Raw genomic sequence first — 27,695 nt, forward strand, 5'->3', positions numbered from 1 at the left:
TGACTCATTAAGCTTGAAGTTTTAGGGACACGATGAGGGTGATTTATTTGCTCTGCCGGATAGCTATGCCCCTGCTCATAGCCGTCTTTTAGTTACCCAAATAAAACAAGGCTTTGGTCAAAAATGCTCGTAGTACACGTTCACTCTGCTTTTCTATCCGTTTCTATCCGTGCAGAATTCCAAAGTTCTGATGAAAATAAGCACTAACACTTATGCACCACGCGTCTGTCTTACACCGACACTCGGAGTCGGTCTCAAACACTCGCAGGATTCTAAATTTCTGATGAAATTGGGCAACGGCTTCTTATTGAAATTTGAAGTTTATAACAGTGTCTCGACATTTATTATATATACCCTGACAGGGTGTTGTTTTTAGGTATGCCTACAAGCAAATTCGACGTCTGGCTTGTGACATCTATACCTAATATACTTCTACAAAACTATGAAAATTTCATTAATTGTCCGCTATGTAAACTTTTCACTTCATCAGTCCGGCAAAACGCACCAAAAATTAAAAACATGTCACAGCTACGTACGACAAAATTAAAAGATGTTAAGATTCGACAAAGACATTAAAATATTTCTTTTATTTTCCATTTATTTTACGCGTTTTAATTTTGTGTTTTCTGGCGCGTCTTACTTCACTTTGTCTCTTTCTTAGAGTGCCCAGGCGTTTACCATTTCGAAGTACAACTTAGGAAATACCAAATTCAAGATTACTTAACATATCGATATCAAATATTATCTGACATTATCGAATTCAAATTTGACGTTATACTGTTTCAACTTCTTACATATATGTATGTCTAATTTTTAATCTTAAAAAAAAAAACATTTTTTTATAATAAAAAAGCTTTAAAGAAGTGCGTAGTAGAGGAATTTTGATGATTTCTAAAAATTAGACATATATAACCATGAGTTCCTAAAAAGTGCGATTTAAAAAAAAAAAATTTTTTTATGTTCTATAGGTATCTCTCCCCTTAACGAAGTTCGATTTCTCCTTAGACACCCTTTTATTGGCTTTAAGAAGTCTATCTAGTACCCAACAAATATGATTCAGATGGTCCTCAAGTAGTTCGGAAGAAATAATAACGTCATCAACGTAAACAAAACAAGACTTTTCTATTTGGGGCCTAAGTACGTCGTCTATGGCACGTGGGTGCATTCTTAAGGCCAAAAGGAAGTCTACAGATCTGCATGTGCAACAGAGAACGCGTTTTTTCCCTATAATTTTCTGCAAGTGGGATTGGATGAAATCCTGACTCTAGATCTAGTATGGTAAAAAATCTGGCTTTTCTCAAATCTGATAGGATGAATTCAACATTTGGCACCGGGTGTTTGTCATCCACTGTCTTTGAGTTTACCTTCCGAAAGTCTATAACCATCCTTTTTTTCTCATTTCACTTCTCATCTGTTCCCTTTTTTTCGAGTAACCAAATCGGATTGTTGTAGGGTCGTATTATTCCGCCTTTTAACAACACCTTCGTCTCTTTATTTACAAAACAAGAGAGAACGCTATAGTCGAATTCCCCGACTATCTGATACCCGTTACTCAGCTAGTGGAAGTGCGAAGGAGAGTCTTCAACACTGACAGTTATTGGCGGTTTGTGGGCGTTAGAGTGGGCGTGGCAAAAAGTTTTCTTTCAAGTCGATAGAAATTTACAAGACTGATACAAAAATGAAAAAATATCAAAACATTTTTCAAAAGTGTGGGCGTGGCAGCTTTGGGCGCTTTGTGGGCGTTAGAGTGGGCGTGGCAAAAAGTTTTTTAACAAATCGATAGGAATTTACAAGACCAATACAGAAATAAAAAAATATCAAAACAGTTTTCAAAAGTGTGGGCGTGGCAGCTTTGGGCGGTTTGTGGGCGTTAGAGTGGGCGTGGTAAAAAGTTTTCCTGAAAGTCGATAGAAATTTACAAGACTGATACAAAAATGAAAAAATATCAAAACATTTTTCAAAAGTTTTGGCGTGGCAGCTTTGTGCGCTTTGTGGGCGTTAGAGTGGGCGTGGCAAAAAGTTTTTTAACAAATCGATAGCAATTTACAAGACCAATACAGAAATAAAAAAATATTAAAACATTTTTCAAAAGTGTGGGCGTGGCAGCTTTGGGCGGTTTGTGGGCGTTAGAGTGGGCGTGGCAAAAAGTTTTCCTGCAAGTCGATAGAAATTTACAAGACATACAAAAATGAAAAAATATCAAAACATTTTTCAAAAGTGTTTGGCGGTTTGTGGGCGTTAGAGGGGGCGTGGCAAAAAGTTTTCCTGCAAGTCGATAGAAATTTACAAGACTGATTCCAAAATAAAAAAATATCAAAACATTTTTCAAAAGTGTGGGCGTGGTAGCTTTGGGCGGTTTGTGGGCGTTAGAGTGGGCGTGGCAAAAAGTTTTCCTGCAAGTCGATAGAAATTTACAAGACTGATACAAAAATGAAAAAATATCAAAACATTTTTCAAAAGTGTGGGCGTGGCAGCTTTGGGCGGTTTGTGGGCGTTAGAGGTGGCGTGGCAAAAAGTTTTCCTGCAAGTCGATAGAAATTTACAAGACTGATACAAAAATGAAAAAATATCAAAACATTTTTCAAAAGTTTGGGCGTGGCAGCTTTGGGCGCTTTGTGGGCGTTAGAGTGGGCGTGGCAAAAAGTTTTTTAACAAATCGATAGGATTACAAGACCAATACAGAAATAAAAAAATATTAAAACATTTTTCAAAAGTGTGGGCGTAGCAGCTTTGGGCGGTTTGTGGGCGTTAGAGTGGGCGTGGCAAAAAGTTTTCCTGCAAGTCGATAGAAATTTACAAGACTGATTCCAAAATAAAAAAATATCAAAACATTTTTCAAAAGTGTGGGCGTGGCAGCTTTGGGCGGTTTGTGGGCGTTAGAGTGGGCGTGGCAAAAAGTTTTCCTGCAAGTCGATAGAAATTTACAAGACTGATTCCAAAATAAAAAAATATCAAAACATTTTTCAAAAGTGTGGGCGTGGTAGCTTTGGTCGGTTTGTGGGCGTTAGAGTGGGCGTGGCAAAAAGTTTTCCTGCAAGTCGATAGAAATTTACAAGACTGATACAAAAATGAAAAAATATCAAAACATTTTTCAAAAGTGTGGGCGTGGCAGCTTTGGGCGGTTTGTGGGCGTTAGAGTGGGCGTGGCAAAAAGTTTTCCTGAAAGTCTATAGAAATTTACAAGACTGATACAAAAATGAAAAAATATCAAATCATTTTTCAAAAGTGTGGGCGTGGCAGTTTTGTGCGGTTTGTGGGCGTTAGAGCGGGCGTGGCAGCATGATTCGACACTCGTCTATGTCCCTGGAGTCTGTATGCTTAATCTCAACTTTCTAGCTTTTGTAGTTCCTGAGATCTCGACGTTCATATGGACAGACAGACGGACAGACGGACGGACGGACAGACGGACATGGCCAAATCGACTCGGCTATTGATCCTGATCAAGAATATATATACTATTTTTTATCTATTTATTATAATAGATAGAACAGTTTACAAAACTGAACTAACTTAAGTAATATAGCACTGGCTGCAGGGCCTATGGCTATGTTGGTTTACAATTTTTATTTATTAATTTATTTTTTTAAATCTAATTAATGGCTAGTTGGTTAAATGATTACTGTGTTTGTTGTTGTACATTTGTTTTTTTTTTGAAATTTGGTGGTATTATTCTGTTTTTTTTTAGGAAACGTATGATTTTTTGTATGTTTTCTGGGTTGGGCTTGCTAAGAATTTCTAGGGGGTTAGTGTTGCTAAATATGGCTTGCTTGGTTTGTATAAGGGATGGACATGAGTTTATTATGTGGCTTATTGAAAGATCTCCTTGGCAAAAAGGGCAAACTGTTATAGGATTTGGATTTAGGTAGTGTTGGTGGGTTATGTTTGTGTGTCCTAGTCGAAGTCGTATTATTTTTATTTGGTCGGGTCTGGTCCTGGTGCAGTACTGCAGCAGTTTGTTTAAGGTAATCGCAGGTGTGTGTGTTATTTATGTTAAGTGATTGGTACCATTGATTGCAGTTTCTAATGTTTTCTTTTTGTTTTGTCGCAAGCTCAGTTTTAAGATGTCTTTTTATATCTGTGTTGTTTATGTTTGGGGTGACAATTAGTGGCATATTGCTTGCTGATTTTGCAGCTTGATGGGCAAGTTCATTTCCTATTATTCCTGAATGGCCAGGAATCCACATTATTTTAATTTTAGGGGCATGTTGTGTTATTAGGGATCTGATTCGGTTTGGGTAAAAGCTGTTGTTATTCGGGTTTTTGATTGAGTCTATTGCTGATAGGGAGTCGGAACAGATAACAAATTTCGGGTTTTAATTAGTTCTACTGCTTCTAGTATGGCAATTGTTTCGGAGGTGAGGATGGATGAGTATGGAGGCAGTATGCCCTGTTTCAAGATGTTTGTGTCAGTTGTTATGGCGAATGTTATAATGCAGTTAATTTTTGAACCGTCGGTGAATATGAAACTATGTGGCTTTAGTTTATTTTTTGTGTGTTCGAATAATTTTCTGTATAATTCTGGGGATGTTTCTTGTTTCTTGTGGCCTCTGAGTGATGTGTCTATTAGGTTGGGGAGGTCCCATGATGGCTTGTATTTATGGAGTTTTATTGGTTTGTAGGGTAGGTTAAGTTCTAGGCTGAGTTTGATTGTGTGGTCTATTATTGATAGTGTTTTCTTTTTAGATTTTTTGTGCTTAACAAATTTGTGAAGATTAGGTTTTGGGATAGCTTGGCTATTTGAAGGTCTCGTTTCATTTCTAAAGAGGGAATATTTGACTCGTAGAGTAAATTATTTATTGGGGTAGAGCGATAGGCTCCGAGGGCTAGGCGGATTGCGGAGTTAAATGGTGTTTTTAATTTGTTTAGAATGCTTTTGGGAGGGTGGCCGTATAGAAACAGGCCGTATTCTAATTTAGCGATGACCGTTGCTTTTGCTACATTAAGTAGTGTATACGTGTTGCAATTGAATTTGAGACTGGATAGACATTTTATTATGTTTAGCTTATTGTAGAGTTTGGGTAAGAGTAAATATATGTGTGTGTTCCATTTATATTTGTTGTTTATAGTTATACCTAGAATTTTTAGGGAAGTAACGGTAGGAATTTGGATGTTGTTGCAGCTTACCTTGCAAGTACAGTGATGTTTTTTACATATGTGGAGGTGTTGGCATTTTGATAGGAATAGCGATGCCCCTGAGTAGGAGCCCCAATTCCCTATATAATTTAATAGGTTGTCTAGGCTGATGTTTGTGTTTTTTTTATTATAAGGAAGAAGTCGCAAGCGTATGCGTTAAATTTTATTTCTTTGTATAGGGATATGATATTAGATAATTTATAAAAAGCTATGAGAAAGAGTATTACGGATATGGGTGAACCTTGGGGGATTCCATTGGATAGGGGTACGAGTGGGTACGTAGTGGGCTTGATGTATGCGGACCGACACGGACAATTATTTTTTTGTTAGTCATAAAGTTTTTTATGTAGTTTATAATTTTTGGGCCTGTTTTCCATTCCTGCAGCTGGTGGATTATGGAGTGCACACCTACTCGATCGAAGGCTCTTGAAAGGTCAAGAGTGACGAGGGAGGTGTGCATTTTTGACTTCGTTATGAGATAGTCTACATAGAGTAGACAGTCCGAAGTCGATTTGCCTTTTTTAAATCCAAATTGGTTTTCGTTAAGTAGGTTGCTATGTGTCACCAACCACCAGAGTCTTTTAGCTATAATTTTATCTAGTGTTTTTGCTATACAACAGTTGAGAGAAATGGGTCCTTGGCTCCTTTGGCTCAAAAACTTTTTTTGTGCCTGTTATAAAAACGCGTAACGCGTCAGCCCTATACTTTTTATTGACTGTAAACGCCAAGGATTTATTGCACTTCACTATAGACTTATTTCTAAGCAGAGCCAATTTTTTCAATTTTTTTCTCATAATAAAATTCGGTTATTGTCATATCGCAATGTCACAACGTCGACAACTCTTGCTCGATTAGGTAGATGGACCTTTAGTCCGCGTATGTAATGTCAAGGCGATTGGTTATTGCCTTAAAACAGTGTGCTGAACGAAGCTAGCACGTTGGTGGCAGCGTTTGTAATTTTATTACGGATAACACCTAGGGCTTTATAATACTTTGAACTCCCATCGTATGATTCATAATCTTTAAAAGCGACATGCGCCGCTTTTCTCCACGACACATACATATGTCGTTTTGAATCGCTTTCCGAGGTCTTTTTGCTCCAGAAAAATATTGGATGAAGATTTTCTCCAAACCGCTGAAACAACGTTGCGCCTAATCCATCCTTTGAAGCGTCTGTGTGCAGTTCCGTGTGTGCATTCTGTAAATATATTCGAAGAACTGGTTCTTGGCAAAGGCTATTCTTTAACTGATTAAATGCGCTCAGCTCCTCGGCGTCCATCTTAAATTTAGAATCATTTTTAGCAGACTTGTTAATGGTCGAGCTATGTGTGCGTATCCTTTTATAAACTTGCGAAAAAAACCAGTCAGCCCTAAAAACGACTGCACTGCTTTAACATTCGTCGGGATACCGAAATATTTTACGGTTCGAGTCTTTTCGGAGCCAGGCCAAATCTTTCCGTTTTGAACCGTATGTCGGAGGAAATCAATCCTGCTTTCCAGAAAATGGCATTTTTTCCATTTTATGATCAATGAAAAACGACCAGATACCTCCAGCACTAATTTAAGCTTTTCCAAGCATTCATCTACCGACATGCCGTATATGATAATGTCATCCATATAAATTTGCATTACATTACGGCTAACAAGATCTTGGAAAACGGCGTTTATAAATCGTATAAATGTAGCTGGCGAGTTTTTGAATCCGAAGGGCGTTTTATTGAACTCGAACAGGCCCTCCTTGGTTATAAATGCTGTGTATTTTCGGCTTTTCTACGGGGACGTGAAAAAAACTGTTCTCCAAATCCATGACGACAAAAAGCTTTGCTGCCTGCAGTTTTTCCAGGATATCATCCATAAGCGGCACGGGAAAGCAGTCTTATAAAACCATGGCGTTAAGTGGACGAAAATCAACGCAGACTATGTTGGATCCATCTTTCTTTTTGGCGATGACGACTCTGCTGGCAAAATTCGTCGTCGACTTGCGTACTATTTTGTCTCGTAGCCATTCCGCAACTTGATTTCGAATCGCTTCGCATTCAACCATTGAGTATTGACTGGGCTGGTGATAAAATGGTATCATCTTCTCCTTTGGCACAATCTTTAGCTCGATTGGGCTTTTTGCAGCGGGCGATTCCGGCTTATAAGCCGTGACAATGGATCGTATAACTGGCTCGAACTGCGGAGGAGTGTGGATTTCAATATCGGCTTCTACAACATTATAAATACTTAGCTCATTGTGCGCCTCCTGTTCCACCGGCGCAACCTTCTGAGAACTTCTGTTGAACTTGTATGTTGTCCAGGAGCACATCAGCAACATAATGTCCTATCGGCAATGTTTTAGAGTTGCAAAGGCCCCTCAGCATTGATACCGACTTCAGCAGCTGGACATCAGGAAACATTTGAAACACGCTGGCTTTTTTGATGGATACATCAGCACCTGTATCAACCAGACAATCGTTCGCCACTTTATTGATGACAACAGATTAAAGGCGGTTGTTGTCCCGTATCACTCTTACGCTTTGCACAGCTTTTGGACAATTTCTCGACATGTGACCACTTTCGCCGCACTTGAAACATTTAGTTGCAGCTTGACAATTGAAAAAATGCGCTGCTGTTCCTCCATATTCGGCTTTTTTCCCTGATCCGGCTGTATATTTATGAACTGGTTCGCGTTCTTTCATTTGCTCGTAAATTGAATACTGACTCTGTAGTTCATCGTTACTCTTGCAGCTGTACATGCTGTATTTGTATTCATTTTCAATGACATTTGCACAGCTAAAGGTTTCGCTTCAATGTTCTGTCTCTGTTGCACTGCTGGTTTCTGAGCGGCTTTTCTTGGTGTACTTGCGGTTTTTTTTTTGCGAATTTCCTTTTCTTATATTCTTTTACAGTTTCGGCACATTTAACTATTTATCAGCACACTTTCAGCCTTTTGATCAAGCACAACCCGTCACGGTTAGGCAAGGTGGAGCCCCCAAATATAGATATATGTTTATAGTTTATTGATAATTAATGGGTATTTAAGTAATACAACGAATAATAGCTCGGCGAATGTTTATAATAAGTAAGAGACTTGACAACAGCTCTTGATTACGGCTTTCGATTACGGCTTCAGGTTACTGCTTTAGATTACGGCTTTAGGTTACTGCTTTAGTTCGGCTCGGCTTCTTTGTAGAAACTTTTTACACGTCCTTCTTCTCCGCTTGCTCTCGATCGACTTCTAACTTCTAGTGCTGCCAACTCTAGTCTCTCCCACCAACGCTGCCAACTGCTCGATATATCGCCTGCTTACATATACTTTATAGTTTACTTTACTTTTTGTTACTTTATTTCTTAATTTATGGTGTATAAGGGACTTGTATTACCATTTAGTGATTAAAAAAATTATTATATATTATTCTATATTAATGGGATTTTGTAAAATGTTTTTGTTTTCCTAAATTTGTTAACGCCAGAAGGACGCGAATTTCTGACCGGCATTGTGAGCGACCTGCGCAGGAGCTTTCGCTCCACTCCTTTCTCGCACTCGTTACATCCAGCTCGCAAATTCACCACTCCCCGGTCCCGCGGCACTCTTTGTATTAGGTTTAAGTTAGTACTAATCCGACCACCGAAATACAATAATGTGAAGTGCATCAACGACCCGACGTCTTTTTCTCGGCCAACAGCGACCAGCGGACCCACATAGTCGACCTTATCCGATAACTCCATTTCATGGACCTTCGATCTATCATGATCCACTGGCGCCCCTTGCGGATAAAGTTTTTTTTATTTTCCATTCCGACCGTGGTCGCCATATGTTAATATATTAAAAGTATATATATATATATATATATATACTTATATATACTTACAAATACAAATAAACATATGTATTGTATTGCGGCCCAGCCGCATTGTAGTATTTCCTTTTTAAAAAGGCATACATAAGCACTTTGCCAATATCGGCACCCTACTTTGTCGTATAAGTTAACTTCTTATACAGAGATGGTCCCGAAACTAAAATCGGACCCGAACCTTAGCGAACTCGGCAAACATGTACGCAAAATACGTAGAGCTCAGCAAGGTGAGCTGCTGCTGGAAGTAGAGGGAAAAGCCTCGGAAAGCGTTCCCAAGATTAAGAGCGATCTTGAGGAGACGCTCGTACGGCTGCGCAGAGAATTGCCCTATCTTGTAGCAGAATGGACGAGGCTACGACAGCAGTGGAGCTCCACAACTGCCTGGTCACCCAACTCCAGGGAGTACGGTTAAAACCGGAGGATGTCAGGGGCCATCAAAGAATTCGGGATTGGACGCAGATAGCCTCAGTGCTTATGAACGCAAACAATGCGATCGCGGCTCTAAAACGGGGCACGGTAACCGTTGGACGCCCAGTCCACGACATGCTACAGGTGTCTGCGTGCAGCGACCTGCAAGGCGATCGATCGGGTTAACTGCTGTTTGTGATGCGGAGACCGATGGCACAAGGCAAAGGGGTGTATTGCACCACCAAAATGCCTAATCTGCAGCGGCGAGATGGACCAAAATCACCCGACGGGCAGCTTTGCGTACCCAACCTACAAAGCAAGCTTAAAGGGAGTTTATAGCCATCACAATGCTCGCCCAAATTAACGTAATCAAGATCAGCATCCGCGACGTGGTAGCTCTGAGCGATCACGCTCTGATTTCCTTCAGCCTCTCACCGGAGGGTACGTCTTTGAGACGGCAGAGAAGAACGACCGGGCAAGCGTGGGACACCAGGAAGGTCGACGAAAACATGCTGGCATACCAAATTGATTTCCTGGTAATCCCAACTGACGATCATGGCATATCATAAATATGCTTGTCAGAATTTGCGACGCAAACATGTCAAGGAAGAATAAGGCTTAGCGCAAACCACCAGCATATTGGTGGAGTGCCATCCTGAGTCAGTAACGGTCTGAATGCCTGCGAGCTAGAAGAGCAGCGCATCGAGCCAGGGGCTGGAAGACTACAGAAGGAAACGCTTAGAGTTCAAGCACGGCATAGCGGCTGCCAATAGGCGTGCTCAAAAGAATGAATACAAGCTGGTACCGAACAAGCTAAGGAAGAAAGGGGTAACACCATCGGACCCTGGGATCCTGGCTAACATTGTTGGTGAACTACACGGGTGGTCAAAAGTATTTACACAACTGTGTACAAATTTGTACACAGTTTTACGTGATATTTTGTACAACTCAGCTCATTTGGATGCAGAAGTACCAGCCTTAAATTTAGTGACATTCTCGGCTCGATGCTTAACTGATAGCTCCTTTGTTTTTGCCATTTTACAAATTAAATGCTTTGTTTTATCTATTAATTTAACTGTTAACAGTTAGTTTAAGTTCCAATTAAGCGATTAACATCAACTAGAACTTCACTTACTCAATGCAAATCAAAGACTAAATTATGTGTTAATCTTCTGAGAACAGACAAGCATCAGTTCAATGCTTCTATTTTTAGCCCATGAACAGTTATTTTATTCACTTCTTCTTTCGTTTGCTTCTGTATAGATGTAGAAGCACGAAAAATACCGTTATGTTCGTTTATGAGTACAAAAGCAGCAACAATAAGCGATCAAAGTTGGCAATTGAAAAAAAGCACGTTGCGTAAATACTTTTGACCACCTCTGTATTCCCAGTGCAGGCCACAATATGGCGGCAAACAGCAGTAGCCCCAGTTCCCGATTTCCCGTGCGTCATAGAACTGGAAGTCGTCGAGGCAGCCAAGCGTATTAAACTCCATAAAGCCTTTGGAATAGACGGAATTCCTGGAGCAGTCGTCAAAGCAGTGGCTTTGCGTAGACCTGAAATGATCACCTTCTAGAAATGTCTGTTGGACGGGGTCTTTCCAACGAGGTGGAAGAGTCAAAAACTAGTCCTGCAAGCTCCAAACAGCCCACTAGCCTGCTGGATATCGTCGGGAAACTATTTAAACGTATCCTGTATGGCCGAATAGAATCATTCACCGAGAGCACCAACGGCCTTGGAAGCCAACAATATGGCTTTCGGAAGGGGAAGAGCACCCTAGACGCACTCACGGCAGTGAGTAACATAGCCCAGGACGCCCTTGCTGGCAATAGATGGCTAGGAGGCAGGAAGGAATATTGTGCAATCGTGACTCTAGACGTAAAGAACGCCTTCAACACCGCTAAATGGCCCGTAATACTCGGAGCCATGAACAGAATGGTGATCCCGGAGTACCTGAGGATAGTCGTTGGCAGCTACTTTAAGGACCTGGTACTGTGGTACGATACGAAAGCTGGCGCAAAGAGATACCAAGTTTTGGCAGGTGTTCCCCAAGGATCTGTACTTGGATCGATTTTGTGGAACATCATGTACGATGGAATCCTGGGCATCAACAGGCCCCAGGGAGTAGAGCTGCACTGTTACGCGGACGATATGGCACTGTGACTGCTGTTCACTAAAATAATCGTAGACCTACAGGACAAATTTAACGCTAAGATTGGAGCTGCTATCATCTGGCTCGAGAAAGCCGGACAGTTCTACTAGGTAGCAGAAAAAAGGTTGAAACTATTCTGGTTGGAGGACCCAGAATTCTGGCCAGGCAACTTCTGGTGACGGTAGCAAAGGCAACGTCGCGATATGCTGCACCAATCTGGAGATATGCCGCTAGGATAGGATCATACCTGAAAGAAGCGCGCAAGCTGCTCATTAGAGGTTTCAGGACAATATCCGAAGACACAGCTCTAGCGCTGGCAGGTATGCCGGCAATCGATCTGGAGATCAAGGCTCTTTGTTTAATCCGGGAGGACGCAACCCGGCTTGAGGCCCACGAGCGGCTGATGGAGCAGGTGGCAAACGTCTCAACGGGGGAGGTGGTCCTACCAGGTTATCCCGGAGCTGGCGGTATGGTCAGAGTATCAACACAAATGCACGGACTACCGTGTTTCTTACGGACCACGATTGTTTTCAGGCCTATCTACTCCGGTTCCGGCACTTAGAGTCAGTCTAATGCCTGTACTGCACCGATGGTGAGGAACAGCAGAGCATCTTCTAGTGTACTGCTCCAGGTTTGGGGCGGAGAAAGAGCAGCTAAAGGCCTTGAAAAACAGTCCGTTCAGCACTAGTGGCTTGTTCGCGGCTATGCTGGCGAACAGTGAGGCGTGGGAGCAGGAACACAGTGTAATTATTAATATGATAAAACGAGTCCGATCCAATGAGATAGCCAACAGAGCTGGTGCCTAAAAACAAAATACGTGTCCTGTGTGGTAGCGGGAGAAGAATACTATCTCAGCATACCTGGCTTGTAGCAGAAGGCGACTAAAGGAGGAGCCCCCATGGCCAACTACCAAGAAGACAGTTAGACCAGTCCTCATATCCTGCTCATTCCGGTGAGCGAAAATGGACTGAAGAGGACACGAAGGTTTTTGTTTTAGTACGTAGGCATAATTCCGTAAGGCATTATAACCAAAGGTGCAGACCGCAAAAGGTATATTATAATTTACACAATTAAATATAGTGTGAGGAGTCTTAAAACTCCCAACAAATCCTGGTGCTGGAGAACGGCATAGCAATGGAGAAGACGGCTGGAATGCGAGAGGAGTCAAGGGCGGTCAGGTCAAACGGGAAATAATGGACTTTGGACCCTGGCAAAGCGGAGAGACCGTGAATAAACGGTACCGCGCTGGACCTTGGACTCGAGCCGGCCAAGGGCACAAAGGTCGAACGGTAACGGTGCGGACTTTGGACAAGCAAAAAGAGGACGCACCGTGAATTAAAGGGACATGCGTTGGACCTTGTACTCGAATGAGCCGTGCGCAAAAAGGTAAATAACTGGATTCCCGCGGGCTATAAAAGAGACGGCGCAGGCGCAGCTCGGGACAGTCAATGAGAAGTGCGCGAAGAGCCATACAGCCACACAGTCGATCTGGAAAAGATCGCGGAGTACACAGACATTCAATAAGTAAGTGCCAGACGTAGTCCCACACGGGCAGACAGCCGATCCGGAACAGTGCGTGGAGAGCTACACAGTGACGCGAACAAGTGAAAGTACAAGAGCGTTGAAGCGAGCATCCAAAGAGGATATCCGCAAGGAAGGATCAGCGAAGGACAAGCACACACTCCCTCAGAAAGGGACGGTGGAGTCAGTGGTCGCAAAGGTGCTTCGGGGAGAAGCTCTAGCTGATCTTACGGACGATACACCCTGCCCTATAACATCCTAAGCCTCGGCCAAGCCCGCAGGTTGGTCCTTTGGCAAGGGCAACGAGTGCCTGGCCTACGCAAGAAGGGACGGTAGAGTCAGTGGTCGCAAAGGTGGTTTTGGGAGAAGCTCTAGCTGATCTTACGGACGATACACCCTGCCCGATAACATCCCAAGTCCAGTCGAGCCGGCACGGATACGCCGTCGAGAGCGACGCGGGTCCAGCGAAGAAGGACGACGAAGGAGCGACAACGCGCGTCCGAAGGCGAGGAATACAGGATTCTCTTTATCAAGTCACTGAATAATGGTGATTTAAATCTGAAACTCTGTCTTCTCTTTGGTCGGGCAATCACACAAATCATAAATTTGGTGGGACGAACAAACAAACTCTCTGAGCTAGCCGTTGCAAATCGTAGCGAGCAGAAACTAAGAAATCAGTTCGTTACAATAGACTAAATATCCTTAATCATAATTGGCGCACAACTAAATCTTAAAACCCACGATATAAAAAGGAGACAACTAAATCTAAAACCTACGATATTAAATGGAGTAACTTAATCTAAAACGCACGATATCAAAAGGAGAAACACAACAGCTGGAGTAGATATACTCAAGCGGCTTATAAAATAAAAAACAAGGGAGCACGCTATAGTTGAGTTCCAAACATCATCAGAAGTTTAATAAGCGTCGTCAGACGCATAAACAAATTTCTTAAAATCGACGATCAGATAGCCGAGACTTAGCAGGTGGTGATCGGATTGAAATATTGTTAAATTATTTTGGTAATCGTTAAAAATTTGTAAAACAAACAAAACAAGAGAGAACGCTATTGTCGAGTTTCCCGACTATCTGATACCCGTTACTCAGCTACTGGAAGTGCGAATGAGAGTCTTCAACACTGACAGCTTTTGGCGGTTCGTAGGCGTAAGTGTGGGCGTGGCAAAAAAAAAATTTACAAGACTATTTCTCAAAATGAAAAAATATCAAAACTTTTTTTTTAAAGTGTGGGCGTGCCAGCTTTAGGCGGTTTGTGGTCGTTAGAGTGGGCGTGGCAAAAAGTTTTTTGACAAATCGATAGATATTTTCACGGCTAATCAAAAATGAAAAAATATCAAAACAATTTTCAAAAGTGTGGGCGTTGTAGTTGTGAGTCGGCGTGGCAATATGAATCAAGAAACATGAATCAAACTTGCGCTGCGTCTATGTCTCTAAAGTCTGTATGCCTAATCTGAACTTTCTAACTTTTGTAGTTCCTGAGATCTCGACGTTCATACGGACGGATAGACGGACATGGTTTGACTCGGCTATTGATCCTGATTGAGAATAATATATATTCTTCATATGGTCGGAAACGTTTCCTCCTGCCTGTTACATACTTTTCAACGAATCGAGTATATCTTTTTACTCTACGAGTAACGAGTATAAAAACACTATATATTTCAAAACATCACACAAGTTGTAAGTACAACGCCCCTTGATAAGGTCTTAATATATAAAAAAAAAAATTTTAAAACACGTAAAGATTATTGAAGGTTATAAATAACACATTAATGAGCGACAGTGATAAAGAAATCGACGACTCAATATAAGGTTGGAATAGAATATTAAAAGGAACTAGTCAAGTAGAAACCGCAAGAATGGAATTATCAGCATGTCAACTGAAAGCAACAGTAGAAAGTGCCGTTAATGGTGCGCTTGCAATTCAAAAATTATTTGATAATTTTTATTATAATTATTTGATAAAGAATTACAAGCGATTAACGGCGCATAGGAACATTTACAGTGAACACCCCAGAATTTGAAACTTACAGAAATGTTGAAATTATACCGGGTGTAGTGTGTAACGAATCTTTAGACATAGAAAAGTCGCTGCCAGACTTTGAGGGAAAAAAGTTATATGGTTTGATGAATCAAAATTCAATCGATACCAGTCGGACGGAAAACAATATTGTTGGAAAAAGAATGAAGAGTCGCTGCAATGACGACACGTACAGGAAACAGTGAAAGACGGAGGAGGAAATATCATGGTCTGGAGCTGTTTTACCTGGTGGAGCACTGGACCAATAAGGAAAATAGAAGGAACTATGAAAAAAGAGAACTATTTAGATATTCTGCAGACCCATCCTTGCGATTTTGTTGACAAATGCGTTTATGATGAGAGTGATATCACATTCCAGCAAGATGGAGATCCGAAACACACGTCCAAAATCGTGAAGGAATGGATCGGAAATCAAGACTTTAAGTTAATGGAGTGGCCAGCTCAGAGTCCTGATCTAAATCCAATCGAAAATTTGTGGTCGATTGTGAAAAGACGATTGGGACACTGCGAATCGGTTGCAGCAAACCAACACGAGTTGTGGCAACGAAACCAGCAAGAATGGAAATTATTCAAAATCAGGTGGAAAGTATGCCAAAGCGAATAAAAAGCGTCATTAGAAATAAGGGTCTTTGGACTAAGTACTAAAAGATAAGCTTTTGTTGAAAAATTCAAATTCAGCATAATTTATTTAAATTTTATTTTTTTCCTAACGAAAAGAATTATACTATTGTTATTTTTTTTTAAAGAATTTGTAAATAAATAATCAAAGAATCAACAGTAAAAATTTGGGTTCATTTGCTTAACTAATACGTTTTTTTTATTTAGGCCAACAGTCAAAAGTTGCAAAAATTTACTCATACTTGCACGCCACTGTATGTGTCGTGGAGAAAAGCGGCGCATGTCGCTTTTAAAGTTTATGAATCATAAGATGGGATAAATCCTTGGCGTTTACAGTCAATAAAAAGTATAGGGCTGACGCGTTACGCACAAAGAAGTTATTGAGCTATACCATGTTTGCCAAAGGAGCCAAGGACTTACCAACAGCCCTTGCTCTAGCACAGGAGGTTGAGTCAAACCACGAGCGTATTAATTCGCTCTGAACTACTCAAAATGCTTGCAGGACAAAGGTCCGAAGCCAAAAAGAATACTAAAAGGGATAGAAGCACTAATATGCAAGGCAAAAGACCCTATTTTAGTAAGTGCCAGTTTTTTGCCAGTTTTGACAGCCAAGCAGGTCAAATACCAGACCAGGCATAGACTAAGCTGTTTGATACTGATGTATCTATGCGAACAGTTCGATTGAAGCAACATAGGCAAGCACCATTCTTGAATTAGAGTAAAACGCCGGTACAAAAAGAATTTTCTTTGTGGCTGAAACACTGTGAAAAAAAATGCATTGAACTTTTCAACAAGACTGTTCCCTTCTTCACCACCAGACCTCTCAAGCTTTGACGCTATATTAGGATTTGACACGTTAACGCTGTACGAAAGACGACCGACCAGTATACTCGTAGAGTAAAAGGGTATACTAGATTCGTTGAAAGGTATGTAACAGGCAGAAGGAAGCGTTTCCGACCATATAAAGTATATATATTCTTGATCAGGATCAATAGCCGAGTCGATTTGGCCATGTCCGTCTGTCCGGCCGTCTGTCCGTCTGTCTGTCCGTATGAACGTCGAGATCTCAGGAAGTACAAGCTAGAAAGTTGAGATAAAGCATACAGACTCCAGGGACATAGACGCAGCGCAAGTTAGTCGAATCATTCTGCCACGCCCACTCTATCGCCCACAAACCGCCCAAAGCTGCCACGCCCACACTTTTGAAAAATGTTTTGATATTTTTTCATTTTTGTATCAGTCTTGTAAATTTCTATCGACTTGCAAGAAAACTTTTTGCCACGCCCACTCTAACGCCCACAAACCGCCAATAACTGTCAGTGTTGAAGACTCTCATTCGCACTTCCACTAGCTGAGTAACGGGTATCAGATAGTCGGGGAACTCGACTATAGCGTTCTCTCTTGTTTTGTAAATAAAGAGACGAAGGCGTTGTTAAAAGGCGGAATAATACGACCCTACAACAATCCGATTTGGTTACTCGACAAAAAGGGTACAGATAAGAAGTGAAATGAGAAAAAAAGGATGGTTATAGACTTTCGGAAGGTAAACTCAAAGACAGTGGATGACAAATACCCGGTGCCAAATGTTGTATTCATCCTATCAGATTTGAGAAAAGCCAGATTTTTTACCACACTAGATCTAGAGTCAGGATTTCATCAAATCCCACTTGCAGAAAATTATAGGGAAAAAACGCGTTCTCTGTTGCACATGCAGTTCTGTAGACTTCCCTTTGGCCTTAAGAATGCACCCAGTATGTTTCAACGTGCCATAGACGACGTACTTAGGCCCCAAATAGAAAAGTCTTGTTTTGTTTACGTTGATGACGTTATTATTTCTTCCGAACGACTTGAGGACCATCTGAATCATATTTGTTGGGTACTAGATAGACTTCTTAAAGCCAATAAAAGGGTGTCTAAGGAGAAATCGAACTTCGTTAAGGGGAGAAATACCTATAGAACATAAAAAAAGATTTTTTTTTTCAATCGCACTTTTTAGGAACTCATGGCTATATATGTCTAATTTTTAGAAATCATCAAAATTCCTCTACTACGCACTTTTTAAAGCTTTTTTATTATAAAAAAAATGTTTTTTTTTAAGATTAAAAATTAGACATACATATATGTAAGAATTTGAAACAGTATAACGTCAAATTTGAATTCGATAATGTCAGATAAAATTTGATATCGATAGGTTAAGTAATCTTGAATTTGGTATTTCCTAAGTAGGACTTCGAAATGGTAAACGCCTGGGCACTCTAAGAAAGAGACAAAGTGAAGTAAGACGCGCCAGAAAACACAAAATTAAAACGCGTAAAATAAATGGAAAAAAAAAGAAATATTTTAATGTCTTTGTCGAATCTTAACATCTTTTAATTTTGTCGTTCGTAGCTGTGACACGTTTTCAATTTTTGGTGCGTTTTGCCGGACTGATGAAGTGAAAAGTTTACATAGCGGACAATTAATGAAATTTTCATAGTTTTGTAGAAGTATATTAGGTATAGATGTCACAAGCCCGACGTCGAATTTGCTTGTAGGCATACCTAAAAACAACACCCTGTCAGGGTATATATAATAAATGTCGAGACACTGTTATAAACTTCAAATTTCAATAAGAAGCCGTTGCCCAATTTCATCAGAAATTTAGAATGCTGCAAGTGTGCGAGACCGACGCCGAGTGTCGGTGTAAGACAGGCGCCAAAAGTGCATGAGCGTTAGTGCCCAAATTTATCAGAAATTTAGAATCCTGCGAGTGTTTGAGACCGACGCCGAGTGTCGGTGTAAGACAGACGCGTGGTGCATAAGTGTTAGTGCTTATTTTCATCAGAACTTTGGAATTCTGCACGGATAGAAACGGATAGAAAAGCAGAGTGAACGTGTACTACGAGCATTTTTGACCAAAGCCTTGTTTTATTTGGGTAACTAAAAGACGGCTATGAGCAGGGGCATAGCTATCCGGCAGAGCAAAAAAATCACCCTCGTGTCCCTAAAAATTCAAGCTTAATAAGTCAATATCATTTGCAAAGTAGCAAAAGAGAACTTAGTCAATACAGTGCGTGAGATTAAAAATCGAGGTGAAAGTGAAAAGAGGAATGACTTGGTAATCATGTTATTAGCCCTCAGCTCAGACAAAAAGGGTATGCGAATAGATATAAGCAGTGCCCGTTTAGGTATACAAAACAATCAACGTGAAATTAAGTCTTTGGCCGATCGTCAATTAAAACAGTTTGAGAGTATACGTGATTTAAAAAACGATTCCATAGAAAAAACAAATTCAAATACAGACGAGGGATATACAAATAATGCTACTCAAGATCGCTCAACCTACCCAAAACAACGTGCAGCTACACGATTTGCCCAAACTCTAGGGAAATACGGAGGACTGGCCACTCTTTAAAAGAACCTATGATGATTCTACTAACCTCTTTTATTATAATAATTTAGAAAATCTCACGCGTTTGGGCAATTGCCTAGTTGGAGAAGCCAAGGAGACTGTAGCATCCCTGCTAATTTACCCAAATAATGTACAGGATGTGATCGAGGAGTTGGAGTTTAGGTTTAGTCGACCCGAGTTACTCATTCGTTCACAATAATCGAAGATTCGAAATTTTCCGAAGGTTGCATATAACAAGCCCGAGCAGATTATTAATTTTGCAACAAATGTTCGCGGGGTTGTACATTTTTTGTCAGCGGCCAACCACACGGAGCGTTTAAATAACCCAATCTTATTGGAAGAACTTTTAACGAAACTACCACCCCATTTGCAGATGGACTGGCTTCAAAGCGCTGAAGCGACGAATATGTGCCCATCTATTGGCCAATTTTCTACATGGTTGAGTTCAATGGCGAGAATTATGGGCCGATTACCATCTGTAGTGGGCACTTCAGGAAAACAACTCGCCTATATTTATTGCGAACACGAAAATCATGGAGTGCATCCTATGCACAGAATGCCATGATCTTGAAACCTGTAAGATCTGGAGGGAAGCAACCGATATAAAGTCGCGCTGGAAAATTGTCAAGGAAAATCATTTATGTTTCGCATGTCTGAAAAAAGGGCATAATGTTCAGAATTGCAGAGTTAAACAAACTTGCCCGTTTGAAGGTTGCTTACATTCGCATCATAGTAGTCCTCATAATGTTCCACAAATTCAAAATCTACCAATCACAGATCCTAAGCCTTTACTATTATATTAAATGGAAACAACGGAAAAATATAAACTTATGCAATGTTCGATGACGGAAGCTCAGTTACCTTGTTGGAGGAAAGTATTGCTGACCAATTTGGACTAGAAGGCCAAAGAAGTCCATTAACCCTGCAGTGGTACGATAAAAGAAAAAGTTTAGAAATGTCTAAGAAGATAAGATTTGACATTACTGTCATGAATGATCATGTGCGATACGACTAAAAGAATATACAAACTGTAAGGAGTCTCGATTTGCCAACCCAGTCGCTTGCAAAGAATCAGCACAATCATTTCCCTAATGTACCAATATTGGATTACACTGACGCTAAACCAGTTCTGCTCATTGGACTTGACAACCTACATTTAGGTCTTCCGAAAAGGATAGTGGAAACAGGAAGCTCACAACCAGTAGCCATTGATACAAAACTAGGATGGCTGGCATATGGTCCAAATTCAAAGTTTGAAAGAATCAGAGCTTCATTAAAATCCCGTGTGTGTTTTTTAATGGATGAAAATAAATAACAAGATCTAGTGACTAAGTTTGTAGAATCCGAAAATTTCGGTATGAGTAACTTACCACCCATAGAATCAATTGATGATGTAAGAGCCAAGGAACTGATGATGAAAAAAACCATTCGAATTGGAAAACAGTTTGTAATCGGATTGCCATGGAAGGAAAATGTAAGAATGCCGGGTAGTTACGTGATGGCTGAGAAAAGATTGTACGGAATTGAAAAGAAGATGCACGCTGATCAAGAGATTGCTTAAAAATACTGAGCAGAGATGACTAAATATGTCGATGCTTGCGAACTAAGTTACCCGGAAATTATTGAAACATCCAAACCAGCCTGGTACATTCCGCACTTTGCAGTACAGTCGGTTCACAAACCAGATTAAATGCGCATCGTTTTCGACGCAGCTGCTGAAGTCGAAGGTATCTCGCTTAACAAAGCGCTACTTAAAGGCCCTGACCACTTAAAGCCACTCTTATTAATTCTTATGCAAATTAGGCAAAATAAAATAGGTGTAACTGCAGATATTCAAGGAATGTTTTCGCAGATACAGATAAACGAGAACGAACAGAGCGCCCAACGATTTTTGCTGCGAAATGGAGACATAAGTCAACCGATTAGACACTACGCAATGACGTCCTTTATTTTCGGAGCAATATGTTCGCCATTCTGTGCAAATTATGTCAAGAATCTAAACGCAGAAGACTTTAAAGATCGATTTCCAAGGGCAAGGCAAGCAATTGTTGAACACCGTTATGTAGACGACTTTGTCATGAGTTTTACATCTGAAGAAGAGGCAATCGAGATTTGTCAAGAGGTCATAAAGGTACATTCAGAAGGAGGATTTGAGCTGCGTAAATTCTCCTCGAACTCAAAGAAATTGCAGAATATCATGAACAATCAGCAGGTACAAAAAACTCACAACCATCTGCAAAGTCATATCGCAAGCGAGAAGGTCTTAGGCATGTTTGGGAATACACAGCTGGATGATTTTCAATTTGAGACCAAGTTCAATCGCATTCCACAGAACGTCTTAAATGGAAGTCGACTCCCAACAAAGAGAGAGCTATTAGGAATGGTTATGGCGATTTTTGACCCGTTCGGGTTGATTGCTGACTATATATTTCGGCAAAGATCATAGTTCAGAGTACTTGGAGTCTTGGAACAAATTGGGATGAAACTATACCGCCAGAGCTGCATATAAAATGGAAACGTTGGTTAGCTGAAATACATAATATGCACAACTTTAAGGTTCCCCGAATTTACTCTCCTAAGTTACACTGCTGCCACCGATTGGAGATGCATAAATTCGTCGACGCGAGTCAAGCAGCATTTGCAGCGGTTGCTTATTTGAGCATAGTTTGTCCTACCGCCGTCGGTATAGCCTTTGTCATGGGCAAAACACGCCTAGCCCCGAAAACTGTTGTCTATTCCTAGACTGGAGCTTCAAGCTGCAATCCTTGGCATTCGATTGAATTGCTACAAGCAAATCATAAACTCCCAATTAAGGAAACATTTTTTTGGAGCGATTCCAAAACCGTCCTACAGTGGATTCATTCCAAGACAAGAAAGTTCAAACCGTTTGTAAGCCACCGGATAACCGAAATATCTGCAAATTCATTAGAGTCTCAATGGAATTGGGTACCATCGTCCTGCAACACTGCTGATGCCGCCACTCGTCTATCCAACACCCCGAAAATCGCTGGTCAGAGCTCATGGATACTCATGGATACTCGGCCCGAGTTTTTTAAAGCTACTGCGCTGTGACTGGCCGCAAACTACTGATACCATGTTACCAGATGTTCTGGAAGAAGAATTTCGCCCAGTGTTAAGATGCCAGTTAGCTATACCGATAACCGATTCTCTTCCTACAGCAACATCAAGCGGGTAGTATCTTGGGTAATACGGGCCAAAGAGTCCTGGCTTAAGTGTTCGAACAGGAAAAGATCTTTAACTGTCAAAGAGTTAGCTGATGCCGAAATCGAGATCTGTCGGATGGTGCAACAAGAAGCCTTTCCCGAGGAAATCAAAACCCTACGAAATCAGCAGCTGATCACCAAGCAGAGCCGAATTTATGAATCAGACGGCCTCCTACATCTATCGGGTCGAATAGATGAGGCCTCATATTTACCACTGTCAAGACGTCGTCCAATTCTCCTTCCAAAAGATCACAAAGTCTCTAATTTGATTATGTGGCATTTTCACATAAAATACCACCACCAGAACCAAGCAGTCATCATAAATGAGAGCCGTCAAAAATTTTGGATACCGCATACTAAGAAACTCCTAAGTAAAGTAATGCATGAATGCAATAGATGCATCTTAGATAAAAGCGCACCTAAGACTCCACGTAGGGGTCAACTGCCGCCGGACCGATGAACACCGTATGTGAGACTATTCACTTATACTGGGGTTGATTTGTTCGGCCCACTTACCGTAACTGTGTGACGTCATCACGAGAAGCGCTGGGGAGGAATATTTGCCTGAATGACAGTCAGAGCTGCTCATATAGAATTAGCAGCCGACTTTCCACGGACGCCTTTATTCTATGCTTGCGAAATTTTATTAATCGTAGAGGCACACCTGTAATGATTCGAAGCGATAATGGTACCAACTTCATCGGAGCAACAAAGGAGCTCAAGAACAACGAGGAATTATTGGATCGAGACGCCATCGAAAATGAAGCTGTCCATAAGGGAATAAAATGGATTTTCAACTGCCCTTTACAGCCCAATGCCGGAGGATGTTGGGAAAGGCTAATAGGAACAATAAAGAGATTATTAAGTAAAACAATAGTGGCATACCTTCCACAAGTATCAGTATCAGTACCCCGCTTAAAATTGACGACCTGGTACTCATAATGGACGCCACCTTACCAAGAAGAGCATGGAGGAGAGGACGAATAATCAAAGTCTTCACTGGAAAGGATCAACAAGTACGTTCAGCTGAGGTGAAAACTGTGGATACTATTCTACATCGACCAGCATCGAAGTTAATACGCCTTCAGTTGTATGGTGAATCCGAGGACGATTCACGGTTGTGGAGGGTGTAAGAATTTGAAACAGTATAACGTCAAATTTGAATCCGATAATGTCAGACAATATTTGATATCGATAGGTTAAGTAATCTTGAATTTGGTATTTCCTAAGTTGTACTTTGAAATGGTAAACGCCTGGGCACTCTAAGAAAGAGACAAACTGAAGAAAGACGCGCCAGAAAACACAAAATTGAAACGCGTAAAATAAATTGAAAATAACAGAAATAATTTAATGTCTTTGTCGAATCTTAACAATATATATCCATAAGTCCCTAAAAAGTGCGATTTTTACCCGTGTTTTTTTATATAGTAATACTTTAAAACTATAAAATATCTGTTTTTTTTTAATATCTATCTGTCACGCACTTGAATATCGAATTCATTATCAAATGCCGTTTGGTTTACGTGAATTTATTGAATAGTTCCCTCGTAATCGAAACGAGAAAAATGTCGGTAAGCCACCGCGAGGGTGGAACCGGACTTTACCTCTCTCGGTGCGATTAACTCGAAATTTTGAGAAAATATTTTTAAACATTTTATATTTCGATTAAATAAAAATTTTTTTTTTTTGAAAGTTCTATAGGCTTCTTCCCCCTTAAAGGGGAAAACGGAAAAGTTTCCGCCACTCGCTCTAAAAAGATACCCATTATTTTAGATGATAGCCACGCACTGCATTTGAGAAACTTAAGAATATCTTAGTTTCCGAAAATGTAATGCAACCATACCCAGACTACACTTAGCCTTTTGATTTAACTACGGACGCTACAGCTTTTGGCCTGCGCGCGCTTTTATCACAAAACCGCACGCCTATTACGATGATCCTCTAGATCCTTAAAAGGTTGAGAGCTTGGTTTCGCAATAAAGAGAGCTTCTACCCATTGTATGGGCTTCAAAAACATTAAAGGACTATCTGTTTGGTACTAAAAATCTTAATATTTACATGGAGCACCAACCATTAACGTTTGTAGTGTCAGATAAAAACACAAGTGCTAAAATCAAAAGGTGGAAGGCATTTATAGATGAGCACAACGCAAACATTTTGCATAAGCCAGGGAAGGAGAACCATGTCGCAGAAGCACTATCCAGGCAGGCCATCCACACTTTCTGGAATACAAAAAAGGTGGTGATTGACATTTATAGCAAAGAGAAATAGTAACCATTGAACACAGCAGAGCGAACAGGGCAGCGCACGAAAACGTTAAACAAATTGTACAAGATTATATTTTCCCAAGAATGTAACAGCTGGCAGCCGATATAATACGTAACTGCCTGGTTTGCCAACAAGCACATTGATATTTTCTCTACTGACAGGAGATATAGTCAGACCTGTATAAATAAATTCTTAAAACTTGCAGTCGTACAACCCATAGGTTCTAAAACGATAGTCGACATAGAGCCCACAATATTGCAATTGATGAAGCTCTATCCGAACGCAAAGACAATATTTTTTGACAATGAAGAGTCTATAAACTCTGACTCAATCAGGTCGTTTTTATCAAATCAATTAAATGTTCAAGTGGAAAATTCACCACTCTATCATAGTACCTCAAAGGGACAGGTGGAAAGGTTCCACAGCTCACTTTTAGAAACTGCACGATGCCGAAAACTAGAAAAGCCAAAGCTAATAACAGCAGCTAACGGCTGCGATCTCCAAGGCAAATGCCTGGTGGAACAGCAACACGCCAACCCCACGTCTGCTCGGACTGGTGGCGCCGGTACCTCGCCTGCTCGGATCGCGCGGACACACCAGGTAATCGCCGGGTTCACGTACGCAGTCTCCGAAACAGTCGACCAGGTCTACACCACAATTCCTGTCGCCTTTTCAGTACCCTCATTGGTTAGGCCCCGCATTTTGAATGCTTCCGGTCTAACCGTGCTTCGTCGTATTGGACCTCAGCTACCTGCTTCTCAATTCGGGGACTTTCCTTGTCCCGAACGTCTTGACGTAGCGATCTGGTTCCTTATTGACTACCAAGGCTGTAGCTCCTCTGCTGACTTTGTTTCTTCACGTTCTTGACTTTTATACTCGTTCTCCTCGACTGTCCAGCTTCCAGCTCCAGTCTCCGGATCTCCATGGTCCATGGTTTTACCGTTGGCCCGGTCCAAAGTCCAACTTGTAACGTTATTCTAATTCAAACCTTCCGTTCAAATTTTGCAGCCCATTCTTTCTTCTGTGACTTTACTTCTTTCTTCACTCTTCTTCCCGCATTCCCCATTCTCGTCCTTTCGTTACATGGTCACACTACGTCCAATTGATCGATTGTTGCTGATAGATCCCGATAACTCTCGTGGGTGCGGTGTTGCCACTCGATGACCATAGTATTTCTATAGTGTGACCCGTCATGTGCTGCTTGTTCCGACATATTTCGCCATCGATTGACACTATCGAGTGCCGATCGACCGCTTCCCTAAGCTTTGATGATAGGGAAATCCTGATGTCCGCGTGGAAGAAACAGTATTCCGGCTTGCTCGCTGCATGGCCACGTTGACTCTCGCCTTTGCCTGACGCTGAAACGGGAGTCGTGTTGCGTCCGTTCTGGGGTCCTGCCATTTCTTCATACCGACAGTGGTGGTCTCACCTTTTCCTGTTGGTGGGGCTGTTCACTCTGGCGGTGGCCAGACGAATGAAAAGTCGTCTTCAGGCATGTTCGTGTACGCAGTATTCCGGTTTGCTCGCGGCATGTCTTCGTTGACTTCGGCTTTGGCCTGACGCTGAAACGGATGACTGGCCCCGTCCATTCTCGGGTATAGCTGGCTCTACCGCATGCTTTCCCTATTACCTCCCGAAGGATCCACATCCACGTTCTTGACATCATTCTCCTCCAGATTCTGTTGCTTAAGGTCGCTGACGTGTACCGTGCGCTCCTTTCTGTTCTTCCGGTGGGGAATCATACAGATAACTGGCGATATGAAATCCACAATATGGAAAGGACCATCGAGCCTCGGAGCTAGTTTGGCAGGAAACCCCTCAGCCGCTTTTGATAAATGGTGCTCTTTGGCCCACACCACTTTACCAATCCTTGGCTTCCACTGCCTTCTCCGCAAGTTGTAATGGCTCTCTTGGTCTCCGAAATCGGACGAACGAAATCGGCGCACACTGTCGCACTGTCGTGGTTTTCGCGCAGGACAGTTTCCCTCAGCTGCCGTATAGCTTCCAGGTCACTACATTTTCGTTCCCTGCTCTATACGGAATCTGCCTATAAAGGGTGCTACCCTCCCATACGTAGACTGGGAACTGTAAAGGATGTGCTTTTATCTTCTCTCGCATTTCCGTGATCCAGCTGCATTCTGCTCTGTGTCCTGCGTTCTTCGCAGCATCTCTGGTTCTGCCGATATCGATTCTGGCTGTGGCTGCCTCGATAACGCATCTGCTAATACGTTTAACTGGCCTTTCCTATATGCGACCTCGAAGTCATACTGTTGTAGCTCTAACGCCCATCTGGCAATTCTTTCCGAAGGGCTTTCTATGTTGTTCAACCACTTCAGTGCCATATGATCCGTTACTACCTTAAAGTGGTAGCCCTCCAGGTAAGCTTTAGCTTCCGAATAGCCCACACAATTCCAAAGCACTTGTTCTCTGTTGTTGAGTAGTTCATCTCGGGTCCGTTTAGGGTCCGGCTGGAGTAAGAAAAGACCTTTTCGCTAACTTCTGTATCCTGTGTGCGGTACGCGCCAATCCTGTAGTCACTGGCATCCGTTTGCAGGATGAACAAGTTCCCGAAGTCGTGGCAGGCACTGCGTCGGTAACCAATCTGGCTTTTACCTCCTCGAATTATTGCTGGTGGTCCCTTGACCATGTCCACTTGGTACTCTTGGGGAGGAGGTCGGTACCAAGATGCGATTCCAAAGTATTGCCTCAGCTCGCGGACTGATGACGGTGATTCTATCTGGGCTATGGCTGCTACCTTCTCTGGGTCCGTGGCTATCCCTTGGCTTGTGATGCGGTGCCCTAGGTACAGTTGTTCTTGCTTGAAGAATTCAACCTTCGGAATACTTCCCTGAGGTTTCTTTTGTGTTCCTCTAGGGTGCGGCCAATCACGATAGTGTCATTTTGATACGCAAAGGCAATCACCTTATCATGGGCCCGTTTAAATGAGGCCGACACGGAGTGTAATCCAAACGACATCACTCTCCATTGGAACAGCCCTTTCCCTGGGACCGTGAAAGCCGTGAAGCCCCGGCTTGACTCTTCCAACTGTATTTTTCAATATCCAACCTTGAGGTCAAGACTG

Source organism: Drosophila yakuba, unplaced genomic scaffold (assembly GCF_016746365.2).
Source record: "Drosophila yakuba strain Tai18E2 unplaced genomic scaffold, Prin_Dyak_Tai18E2_2.1 Segkk4_quiver_pilon_scaf, whole genome shotgun sequence".
Lineage (NCBI taxonomy): Eukaryota > Metazoa > Arthropoda > Insecta > Diptera > Drosophilidae > Drosophila > Drosophila yakuba.